The sequence below is a fragment of the Triticum urartu genome, chromosome 4A, assembly GCF_056163025.1.
Source record: "Triticum urartu cultivar PI428250 chromosome 4A, HENAU_Tu73, whole genome shotgun sequence".
Lineage (NCBI taxonomy): Eukaryota > Viridiplantae > Streptophyta > Magnoliopsida > Poales > Poaceae > Triticum > Triticum urartu.
In genome coordinates this window covers 157905131-157917771 of record NC_141876.1, presented here as the reverse complement: position 1 = coordinate 157917771, position 12641 = coordinate 157905131, and positions in this window count along the sequence as shown.

The following is a 12641-nucleotide window of genomic DNA, read 5'->3' as shown; positions in this document are numbered from 1 at the left end:
GTAGATCTACTCTTGTACTACCCATATCATCAATATTAATCAAGCAGGACATAGGGTTTTACCTCCATCGAGAGGGCCCGAACCTGGGTAAAACTTCGTGTCCCTTGTCTCCTGTTACCATCCGGCCTAGACGCACAATTCGGGACCCCCTACCCGAGATCCGCCGGTTTTGACACCGACATTGGTGCTTTCATTGAGAGTTCCTCTATGTCGTCGCCGTCAGGCTCAATGGCTCCTACGATCATCGATAGCGATGCAGTCCAGGGTGAGACCTTCCTCCCTGGACAGATCTTCGTCTTCGGCGGCTTCGCACTGCGGGCCAATTCGCTTGGCCGTCTGGAGCAGATCGAAAGCTACGCCCCTGGCCGTCAGGTCAGATTTGGAAGTTTAAACTACACGGCTGATATCCACGGGGACTTGATCTTCGACGGATTCGAGCCACTGCCGAGCGCGCCGCACTGTCACGACAAGCATGATCTAGCTCTGCCGCCGAACAGTGCCCTGGAGGCCGCACCCGCATCGGCTCCGACCCTTAATTCGGAGCCAACTGCGCCGATCGAGGATGGGCGGTTGGACGTCACCTCGGGGGCTGCGACCCCAATGACGATTGAGCCAAGCACCAGCCCCGCACTCTGCGAGACTCGTGACTCCAAAGAACCGGACTCCTCTCCGGACTCCGAACCCTCCGCGCCCCTACCGATCGAATCCGATTGGGCGCCGATCATGGAGTTCACTGCCACGGACATCTTTCAGCACTCGCCTTTCGGCGACATCCTGAAGTCACTGAAGTCTCTCTCTTTATCAGGAGAGCCCTGGCCGGACTACGGTCAGCAAGGTTGGGGTACGGATGATGAAGAAATTCAAAGCCCACCCACCACCCACTTTGTAGCCACTGTCGACGACTTAACCGACATGCTCGACTTCGACTCCGAAGACATCGACGGTATGGACGCCGATGAAGGAGATGATGAAGAACCAGTGCCTACTAGGCCCTGGAAAGCCACCTCATCGTATGACATATACATGGTGGACACCCCAAAAGAGGGAGATGGCGATGGAATAGCGGAGGATGACCCCTCCAAGAAACAGCCTAAGCGCCGGTGTCAGCGGCGCCGCTCAAAATCCCGCCAAAACAAACACGGTGATTCCAGCACGGGAGATAATAATACTCCGGAAAGCGCCAAAGAAAACCCCCTCCAGCAAGATTTAGCACAGGAGGATGGAGAAATCATCCCTCATGAGAGAGCGGCAGACAGAGAGGTCGAGGACGATAATTATATGCCTCCCTCCGAAGACGAGGCAAGCCTCGACGACGACGAATTCGTCGTGCCAGAGGATCCCGTCGAGCAAAAGTGTTTTCAACGCATGCTTATGGCCATGGTAAGAAGCCTCAAGAAAAAACAGCAACAACTTAGAGCTGATCAAGATTTGCTAGTCGATAGATGGACTGAAGTCCTTGCGGCCGAAGAGCATAAACTCGAACGCCCCTCCAAGAGCTACCCAAAGCGCAGGTTGCTACCCCAATTAGAGGATGAAGCACTTGATGCGGCCGACCGGCCACCTCGTGGTCGCGACAGAGAGGCCTCTCGGCCCTCCACTCAAGCCGCACCCCGTACCAAGGCACGGGAATATGCGCCGGTCCTATGAGACATGTTGGAGGACAAGGCAAGGCAAACAAGATCGATCTACGGATCGCGTGGGTGCCCCATGGCTCGATATGGTAACCGTCACGTCGGCCACAAATTCGGCGGGGCCGAACACAGTAGACAAGGCTCATTGGAGCTACGTCATGATATAGCCCAGTACAGAGGCGCCGCACACCCGCTCTACTTTACAGACGAAATAATGGACCATCAAATCCCCGAGGGTTTCAAACCCGTAAACATCGAATCATATGATGGCACTACAGATCCTGCGGTATGGATCGAGGATTATCTCCTTCATATCCACATGGCCCGCAGCGATGATTTCCACGCCATCAAATACCTCCCACTCAAGCTTAAAGGACCAGCTCGGCATTGGCTTAACAGCTTGCCAACAGGATCAATCAGTTGTTGGGAGGACCTGGAAGCCGCATTCCTCGACAATTTCCAGGGCACTTACGTGCGACCCCCAGACGCCGATGACCTAAGTCACGAAATTCAGCAGCCAGAGGAATCGGCCAGGCAATTCTGGACACGGTTCCTAACAAAGAAAAATCAAATAGTCGACTGTCTGGACGCTAAGGCCCTAGCAGCCTTCAAACACAATATCCGTGACGAGTGGCTGGCCTGGCACCTTGGACAGGAAAAGCCGAAATCTATGGCGGCACTCACGGCACTCATGACATGCTTTTGCATGGGAGAAGACAGCTGGCTTGCTCGTAGCAAAAATATGACCAAGAACCCTGGTAATTCGGACACCAGGGACAGTAGTGGCAGGTCACGTCGCAACAAGCAGAAGCACCGCATTAACGGCGACAATGCTGAGGATACGGCAGTTAATACCGGATTCAGAGGCTCTAAATCCGGTCAGCGGAAAAAGCCATTCAAAAGGAATCCTAGGGGCCCGTCCAGTTTGGACCGAATACTCGACCGCTCGTGCCAGATACATGGCACCGCCGAAAATCCAGCCAATCACACCAACAGGGACTGTTGGGTGTTCAAGCAGGCAGGCAAGTTAAACGCCGAAAATGAAGACAAGGGGTTGCATAGCGATGACGACGAGGAGCCCCGGCCTCCAAACAACAATGGACAGAAGGGTTTCCCCCACAAGTGCGGACGGTGAACATGATATAGGCAACCCATGTCCCCAAAAGGGAGCGGAAGCATGCGTTAAGGGACGTATACGCGGTAGAGCCAGTCGCCCCAAAGTTCAACCCATGGTCCTCCTGCCCGATCACCTTTGATCGAAGGGACCATCCCACTAGCATCCGTCATGGCGGATTCGCCGCATTGGTTCTAGACCCAATTATTGACGGATTTCATCTCACCAGAGTCCTTATGGACGGTGGCAGTAGCCTGAACCTGCTTTACCAGGATACAGTGCAGAAAATGGGCATAGATCCCTCGAGGATTAAGCCCACCAAAACGACCTTTAAAGGCGTAATACCAGGTGTAGAGGCCAACTGTACAGGCTCAGTCACACTTGAAGTGGTCTTCGGATCTCCGGATAATTTCCGAAGCGAGGAGTTAATCTTCGACATAGTCCCGTTTCGCAGTGGCTATCACGCACTGCTCGGGCGAACCGCATTCGCTAAGTTCAATGCGATACCGCATTACGCATACCTTAAGCTCAAGATGCCAGGCCCTCGAGGAGTAATTACAGTCAATGGAAACACCGAACGCTCCCTCCGAATGGAGGAGCACACGGCGGCCCTTGCAGCGGAAGTTCAAAGCGGCCTTTCCAGGCAGTTCTCCAGTCCAGCCACTAAACGACTGGACACCGTCAAGCGTGCCCGGAGTAACCTACAACAAGACCGCCTGGCACGATCTGAGCAAGCGTAGCAATGCGGCCCCAACCCCAACCCTCGCAAAAGGCGACGCCAGTACTTCGCGTACATAACTACGCTCTAGAGATACCATGGGCACAGGGGGAGGGGCACCATCACGGCACGCCCAAAACACGGCTTAAACCGTACTAGGGGCTGCCGATTTTTTAATTTTTCCTCTTACTTTCAGGACTTCATCCTTCGGAAGGCCTGTTCGGCAGTTCAATTGCCGCATAAACGATGCAAGAACCAGGGAAGCAGACAAGCCATGCCGCACTATGGAACTCCCAGGTGGTCTCTATCATGAGCAGTATACCTGTTCCGCATACTATTCCGCAGCTTGCCCCTGGAACGGACATGTTAACTAGTCCAACCTTCCACTTATCACATTATTTGTATCGTTCTGCTTTGATCGCAGCCCTTTTTAATAAACAATGCATAGCTTTCGTCTATTTTTGCATTACCTTTTTTTCTTTATATATGTTCCTTAACGACATGTTGCACCCGTACACGTTGGTACGGCCAAAATACACCAGGGGCTTTAGTACCCCTCAATATGGTGTGAGAAGTCCGAACACTTTAACAAGTGCGTCACCCCGAACTTATATCATTATATGCATCGGCTCCGAATCATGTCTTGGGTCAATAGTTGGGTTTGCCCGGCTCCTATGTTTTGGTGCCTTACGTTCCGCTATATCGGCTAAGGTAGCACTAGGAGAACCACTGCGATTGTGCCCCGGTTGAGCTGGGTCGAGCACCTCAGTGGAGAAAGCTAAAACTGACTGTCATGATGAAGCGAGAGCTGGTCGCTGTTCGAGAGGTTTTTTCGAGTCCCTAAAGACTTATGCCGCTTAGGGTGAGGAGCCGGCTCTGTCTGGCCAAGGCGTGGATAGCGCCCCGAACTCGGTCTTCCGAATACCAGGGGCTTCGCCGAAATTTAAAATTATAGAATTCTATGGCTAAGTGAGAGTGTTCACGCATTATAGTCCGATTGCCTTGTTCGTTGGGCTGAGTGCCTCCCTCGAAGGACCCAAACATGGGAAAAAGAGCGCTCAGGTTTATCCCCGAACACCCCAGCACTAGCGGCACGGGGGCAGAAGCCGACGACTCGCCATCTCTTAGAATTGATAAACAGCCGCACAGAAGGTAATATTTTAAATTCCAATAGCATTGCTTAGCATATAAACAAGTTTTCAGCGCATAGGACAAAACGAGCAAGTTTCACTCAAAAATTACATCCCTAGAACATTCATCCGCCACAAGGCGGGCACCCTTCAGAACGTCCTTATAGTAATTCTCGGGCTTGCGATGCTCTTTCCCCGGCGGTGGCCCGTCCTTCACAAGCTTCTCAGCATCCAGCTTTCCCCAGTGCACCTTAGCACGGGCAAGGGCCCTACGGGCACCCTCAATCCAGACGGAGTGCTTGATGACTTCGAGCCTTGGACAGGCCTCCACCAGCCGCCGCACCAGCCCGAAATAGCTCCTAGGCAGTGCCCCACCAGGCCACAGCCGAACAATGAGGCCCTTCATGGCCTGTTCGGCCGCCTTTTGGAGCTCGACCAGTTGCTTCAGCTGGTCGCTCAGGGGCACGGGGTGTCCGGTCTCAGTGTACTGAGACCAGAACACCTTCTCCGTCGAGCTGCCCTCCTCGGCTCGATAGAATGCGGTGGCATCAGACACACTCCAGGGAAGATCTGCGAACGCTCCTGGAGAGCTCCGGATTCGGGTAAGTAACAAGTAACTCACGTTTATGTGTTTGCTTTGCATAAAGAATGCGTTACCCGCCGCTATCTTCTTCACCTCATCCAACTCTTGGAGGGTCTTCTGGGATTCGGCCTTGGCAGATTTGGCATTTTCAATAGCCACCGCAAGCTTGGACGCTTGCGTCTTCGAGTCAAGCTCCAAACTCTCCTGTTTTTCCATGAGAGCCTGGAGCTCTTGCCGCACCTTGCCAACCTCGGCCTCATACTTCTCCCGCTCGATGCGCTCCGAGGCCGCCCTCTTCTCGGCCTTGTCCAGCGCTTGCTTAAGGCTCGCCACCTCAGACGTGGCCCCTACAATAGCCACGATAATCCTGTCATTCTTTGCAATTGCACCTTTTTTATATATATTTAAACAAGGTATTTCTTACCTTCATTGTCCTCGAGCTGCTTCTTGGCACGACCGAGCTCTTGCTCGGACCGCTCGAGGTTCTGCTTTAGCGTGTCCACTTCCGCAGTCAGTGCGGCGGACGCAAGCAGAGAAGCCTGCATACGCATATTGACTTATCTTTGTTAGACTCCTGCAAATTCTATTTGATCCTCTATTCGGCTTTTCTTCCCGAACGCCAAACAGAGCATCAGGGGCTACTGTCTATGCGGTACTATTATTTACACATTCTTTACTTACCTCAAAGCCTGTCAAAAGGCTAGTACAAGCTTCAGTCAGTCCGCTCTTGGCGGACTGAACCTTTTGGACCACTGCACTCATAATAGCGCGGTGCTCCTCGTCGATGGAGGTGCCTTGGAGTGCCTCCAACATATTGTCCGGCGCCGCCGGTTGGACGGGGGCCACCGGCACGACGGACTTGCTCCTCTTGGAAGGAGGTCCCCCGCCGGACTCTAGAACCTCTGTGGGTTCCAGAGCGGTGTCCGGCCTAGAGCCGGACTTGGAGCCCCGGGGGGTTTCATCCCCTTTACTCCTGGAGTCCGGGAGGTCGCCTTGCGGCGCCTCCAGGACCACCTCCTCCCGGCTTGGAACCTGTCGGGACAACACTTCGGTGTCGTCCGTAGGGCGGGGGGAGGAAGCCGTCGGAAGCGAGTTCACATCCGACGAGTCCAGTGAGCCGCTCGACGACGCGTCGAGCCGGTCTTTGGGTGGGCTGCATAAACATATTCGACATGAGGGAAAGCTGTGCAATAAATGAATACTATGAATTACTCTGGTATCCGGATACTTACGATTTGGCCAGGGGCCAGGGCTTGGCCCTAGGCGCCCACTCCTCTCCGTCGCCGTCGGCGTCGGTGGAGCAGTCCGGAGGAAGGGTTTTCCCCTTCTTGGACCCTTCAGCCTCCCCAGTTGGGGCAACCTTACTTTTCTTCCCTTTCCCCGCTAGAGGGGGAGGGGTCTCTTCTTCCTCCTCCTTGTCTTCGCGGGAGGAGTGCGTATTGGATTCGCCGGATGATGAATCCGACACCTCCGGGCGTCGGGCACTCTTTCGAGTCCCCGTGTCCTTCTTCTTGACCTTCTTCTCCGACACCACATAGGGTGGCGGAACCAGCAGCCTCGCCAAGCGAGCGTCCGCTGGGCCTTCAGGCAAAGGGGGCGGATAGTTGATCTGTTCGGACATCACCTGCCAATCCTGTCAAAGGAAAGGGACCTTAGATCCCGCATAGAGTCAAACTATGAAAAACTGATACCCTGTAAAAGGAAAAAAACAGCTTACCGCGAGGGCGTGACGCTGCGCACTGAATCCGCGATCCTCAGTAGTGGATGCGGGAGCCTCGGCGCCCTTGAAAAGCACCTTCCAGGCATCTTCGTACGTCGTGTCGAAGAGCCTGCTCAGAGTTTGGTGCCGCGCCGGGTCAAACTCCCACAGGTTGAAAGCCCGTTGTTGGCACGGGAGGATCAAGCAGATGAGCATAACCTGGACTACGTTGACAAGTTTGAGCTTCTTGTCCACCAGGGTTTTGACGCATGTTTGGAGTCCGGTCAGCTCTCCTTTTTTACCCCACGACAGGCCTGTCTCTTTCCAGGACGTGAGCCGCGTTGGGGGTCCAGACCGGAACTCGGGGGGTGCGACCCATTCGGCGTCGCGCGGCTCGGTGATGTAAAACCACCCCGATTGTCACCCCTTTAGGGCCTCCACAAAGGAGCCCTCGAGCCATAGGACGTTGGCCATCTTGCCCACCATGGCGCCTCTGCACTCCGCTTGGCTGCCGCGCACCACCTTCGGCTTGACGTTGAAAGTCTTGAGCCATAGGCCGAAATGGGGGCGGATGCGGAGGAAGGCCTCGCACACGATGATAAACGCCGAGATATTGAGGACGAAGTTTGGGGCCAGATCGTGGAAATCCAGGCCGTAGTAGAACATGATCCCCGGACAAATGGGTGGAGAGGGAAGCCCAGTCTGCGGAGGAAATGGGGGAGAAACACCACCCTCTCATGGGGCCTAGGGGTGGGGATGAGCTGCCCCTTCTCGGGGAGCCGGTACGCGATGTCGTTAGACAAGTATCCGGCCTTCCTCAACTTTTTGATATGTCCCTCCGTGACGGAGGAGTCCATCCACTTGCCTCCCGCTCCGAACATGGCTGGAGAAGGTTGAGGTGGGGAGTGTGGACTCGGGCGCTGGAGCTCGAGTACGCAAGAATGGATTGGCAAAGGAGGAAGAAGGCGTAGATAAAAAGGTGGATCCTTATCCCCTTATATGGGTGGACGCAACTACATGTCCCCACCAGCCTGGTAAAACTTGCTTATCTCCAAGCGCCGTAATCAATGGAGAGGTTGGGTTACCCACGCCCGTATTGATGAGAATCCCAGGATAAGGGGACACGATCTCTGCTTTAACAAGACGTGCCAAGGAAACCGCCTCGCATGACGCGCTGAGGTGGGATAATGAAACGACTCGAATAAAGGCTTGGCCGTGGTGTGACACGCTACGGAATACGTCAACAGATTAGATTGGTGTAAATATTATTCTCTCTATGGCAATATGTGGAAACTTATTTTGCAAAGCCGGACACTATCTTTGTGTTCACAATCTTCTATGAAGTACTTGGAGGAGGAACCCGCCTTGCAATGCCGAAGACAATATGCGCGCCGGACTCATCATCATTGAAGCCTGGTTCAGGGGCTACTGAGGGAGTCCTGGATTAGGGGGTGTTCGGATAGCCGGACTATACCTTCAGCCGGACTCCTGGACTATGAAGATACAAGATTGAAGACTTCGTCCCGTGTCCGGAAGGGACTTTCCTTGGCGTGGAAGGCAAGCTTGGCGATACGGATATGAAGATCTCCTACCATTGTAACCGACTCCATGTAACCCTAACCCTATCCGGTGTCTATATAAACTGGAGGGTTTTAGTCCGTAGGACAACATACACATCAACAATCATACCATAGGCTATCTTCTAGGGTTTAGCCTCCTCGATCTCGTGGTAGATCTACTCTTGTACTACCCATATCATCAATATTAATCAAGCAGGACGTAGGGTTTTACCTCCATCGAGAGGGCCCGAACCGGGGTAAAACTTCGTGTCCCTTGTCTCCTGTTACCATCCGGCCTAGACGTACAGTTCGGGACCCCCTACCCGAGATCCGCCGGTTTTGACACCGACAGAGGGCTTCTACTTCAACACCATATCCTCTCTGATGATGTGTGAGTAGTTTACCACAGACCTTCGGGTCCATAGTTATTAGCTAGATGGCTTCTTCTCTCTCTTTGGTTCTCAATACAAAGTTATCCTCGATGGTCTTGGAGATCTATTCGATGTAATACTTTTTGCGGTGTGTTTGCCGAGATATGGTAAATTGTGGATTTATGATCAAGTTTATCTATGAACAATATTTGGTTCTTCTCTGAATTCTTATATGCATGATTTGATATCTTTGCAAGTCTCTTCGAATTATTGGTTTAGTTTGGCCTACTAGATTGATCTTTCTTGCAATGGGAGAAGTGCTTAGCTTTGCGTTCAATCTTACGGTGTCCTTTCCCAGTGACAGTAGGGGCAGCAAGGCACATATTTTATTGTTGCCACCGAGGATAAAAAGGTGGGGTTTATATAATATTGCTTGAGTTTGTCCCTCTACATCATGTCATCTTGCTTAAAGCGTTACTCTGTTCCTATGAACTTAATACTCTAGATGCATGCTGGATAGCGGTCGATGTGTGGAGTAATAGTAGTAGATGCAGAATCATTTCGGTCTACTTAACACAGACATGATGCCTATATTTCATAATCATTGCCTAGATATTCTCATAATTATGCGCTCTTCTATCAATTGCTCGGCAATAATTTGTTCACCCATCGTAATACATGCTATCATGAGAGAAGCCACTAGTGAAATCTATGGCCCCTGGGTTTCTTCCTTATTATATTGCATCTTTTTTTATCATCTCATCTCATTTACTATTTTGCAATCTTTACTGTCCAATGTATACAACAAAAATACCAAAAATATTGGTCTTACTATCTTTATCAGATCTCACTTTCTCTAGTGATCGTGAAGGGATTGACAACCCCTTTATCGTGTTGGTTGCGAGGTTCTTGATTGTTTGTGCAGGTACTAGGTGACTTGCGTGTTATCTCCTACTGGATTGATACCTTGGTTCTCAAAACTTAGGGAAAAACTTATGCTACTTTGCTGCATCACCCTTTCCACTTCAAGGGAAAACCAACGCATGCTCAAGAGGTAGCAAGAAGGATTTCTGGCACCGTTGCCGGGGAGATCTACACTCAAGTCAAGACATACCAAGTACCCATCATAAACTCTTCTCCCTCGCATTACATTATTTGCCATTCGCCTCTCTTTTTCCTCTCCCCCACTTCACCTTTGCCTTTCCTTCGCCCTTCTTCCGTTCGTCCTTCTGTTTGCTCGTGTTACCATGTGCCTTCTATTAGCTTGCATCTTCGCTTGCTAAATATCTGTTGTTATGGATCCTCATCCTCTTGCTAATCTTTTTAAAAGATCCAATTATGATGTACCAATTGCTAGTGAGTTGAGTGCACTAGATTATCTTTATGAGGTTTTGCTTGAAATTCATGAATCTGAAAATTGTGATGAAGTGTTGAAAGAAGAAAATTATAAAATGATTTGCGATAGATCTTTGAATAAGAAGCATGATTGCAATGATGTTATTATAAATTATATTAATGTCTATTGTGTTAATGATATGCAAAACCCTAAGCTTGGGGATGCTAATTTTGCTATGTGTACTACTTGTTGCAATGATCATGATTGGGGTGATTCTTCCTATGATCTTGAAAATTTATTTAAGGCCCATGATGAATATGAGATTGATAATAATGTTTGCAATAATATTTAAAGTGGGTTTGGAAGAGTGTCAACTTTAGATCCCACATATTTGGAGAATGTTCAATCTTATGAAGTTTTTGATAAAAGTGGGTTTGGAGAGGTCATGACTTTAGTTAATGTTACCCCACTATTTTGGAAGAGTGTCAACTTTGCATGCATGTGGATCATGTTGAAAATATTTTATGTGATAGCTATTTTGTTGAATTTGCTTATGATCCCACATGTAATTATTATGAGAGAGGAAAATATGACCGTAGAAATTTTTTCATGTTACTAAATTACCTCTCACTATGTTGAGATTGCTATTGTTTCTTTCCGCTTCCTTGCATATGCTAGTTTTTGCTTGCTATGATAATTTGTTTGGCTATAAGATGCCTATGCATAGGAAGTATGTTAGACTTATATGTGTTTGTCATGTGTTTCATGATGCTATTTTTGTGCTTCAATTCTTGCCTAGATCAATATGAAAATAAAAGATCACTTCAAGGTACTGTAATGAACTCATTCTTTATTTATATTGGTGTTATACCTACTATATTCCAGAAAGTATGCGCTCACGAAAATAATTTTCATTTTTTACCAGAGAGCAATAAAATACCAATTCTAACTGCAGTATATCATTATACAAATTATTTAGATCATCTTAATTTTTCATAATTTTTGGAGTGACAGAAGTATTCGAAACCTCCAGATTGCTACAGACTGTTCTGTTTTGACAAATTTTGTTTTTCGTGTGTTGTTTGCCTATTTTGATGAAACTATGGCTAGCACCGGGGGGTTTGAACCATAGAGAAGTTGGAATACAGTAGGTTTAACACCAATATAAATAAAGAATGAGTTAATTACAGTACATTAAAGTGGTGGTTTGCTTTCTTATACTAACGGAGCTCATGAGATTTTCTGTTGAGTTTTGTGTTGTGAAGTTTTCAAGTTTTTGGGTAAAGATTTAACAAGGAGTGGCAAGAGCCTAAGATTGGGGATGCCCAAGGCACCCCAAGGTAAAATTCAAGGACAACCAAAAGCCTAAGCTTGGGAATGCCCCGGAAGGCACCCCCTCTTTCGTCTTCGTCTATCGGTAACTTTACTTGAGGCTATATTTTCACCACATGATATGTGTTTTGCTTGGAGCATCTTGTATGATTTGAGTCTTTGCTTTTTAGTTTACCGCAATCATCCTTGCTGTACACACCTTTTGAGAGAGACACACATGAATCAGAATTTATTAGAATACTCTATGTGCTTCACTTATATCTTTTGAGCTAGAAAATTTTGCTCTAGTGCCTCACTTATATCTTTTTAGAGCACGATGGTGGTTTTATTTTATAGAAATTATTTATCTCTCATGCTTCACTTATATTATTTTGAGAGTCTTTTAGAACATCATGGTAATTTTCTTTGGTTATAAAATTAGTCCTAATATGATGGGCATCCAAGATGGGTATAATAAAAACTTTCATAAATAATGCATTATGAGAAGCTTGATACTTGATAATTGTTTTGAGATATAAAGATGGTAATATTAGAGTCATGCTAGTTGAGTAATTGTGAAATTGAGAAATACTTGTGTTGAGGTTGGCAAGTCCCGTAGCATGCATGTATGGTAACCGTTGTGTGGCAAATTTGAAGCATGCAGTGTTTTTTTGATTGCCTTCCTTATGGGTGGCGGTCAGGGACGAGCGATGGTCTTTTCCTACCAATCTATCCCCCTAGGAGTAGGCGCGTAGTGCTTGGTTTTGATGACTTGTAGATTTTTGCAATAAGTATGTGAGTTCTTTATGACTAATGTTGAGTTCATGGATTATACGAACTCTCACCCTTCCACCATTGCTAGCCTCTCTTGTACCGCGCAACTTTCGCCGGTACCATAAAACCATCATTTACCTTCCTCAAAATAGCCACCATACCTACCTATTATGGCATTTCCATAGCCATTCCGAGATATATTGCGATGCAACTTTCCACCGTTCCGTTTATTATGACACACTTCATCATAGTCATATTGCTTTGCATGATCATGTAGTTGACATCATATTTGTGGCATGGCCACCTTTCATAATTTTTTATACATCTCACTCTTGATTCATTGCACATCCCAGTACACCGCCGGAGGCATTCACTGTAACATCCTAAATTTTCAATTTGGAATGTTATACATAGA